Source organism: Orycteropus afer, unplaced genomic scaffold (genome assembly GCF_000298275.1).
Source record: "Orycteropus afer afer isolate SDZICR_OR568_19922 unplaced genomic scaffold, OryAfe1.0 scaffold00468, whole genome shotgun sequence".
Lineage (NCBI taxonomy): Eukaryota > Metazoa > Chordata > Mammalia > Tubulidentata > Orycteropodidae > Orycteropus > Orycteropus afer.
This window is the reverse complement of record NW_006922055.1, coordinates 1,700,994-1,701,535: the sequence shown is the minus strand read 5'-3', so window position 1 is coordinate 1,701,535 and position 542 is coordinate 1,700,994.

Genomic DNA, 542 nt, shown 5'->3' with positions numbered 1-542 from the left:
ACTTGCCAATTGATGTCTCTGGTTCCCTGTTTACAATCTCGTAAGCTCATTTTACTTCGGATATGTCCATAACTGTGATTTCTTGGTTATGTCATCTTGTGTATTAATGGTCAGTTTTTATTTGCTATTTTTGGTTTTCTGTTCAAAGGAGTCCCTTTAGCATCTTTTGTAAGGTTGGTCTGGGCAAATGCCCTTAGTTTCTGCTTACTGGAAATCTCCTAATTTCACAATCATATTTGAGGGACAATTTTGCCAGGCATATAATTCTTGGTTGAAAATTTTTCTCTTTCACAGTTTTATATGTACCATCCCATTGCCTTCTCGGTTGCATGGTTTCTGCTGAGAAATCAGAGCTTAGTCTTACTGGCTGTCCTTTGTAGGTAACTTTTGTTTTTCCCATGCTGCTTTCAGGATTCTGTCTTTGTCTTTGGTTTTGGTGAGTTTGACGATGATATGTCTCAGTGATTTTCTTTTGGGGTCTATCCTGTTTGGGGTTCATTGGACTTCCTGAATGGATATATTCTCATCTTTCATCATTTCAG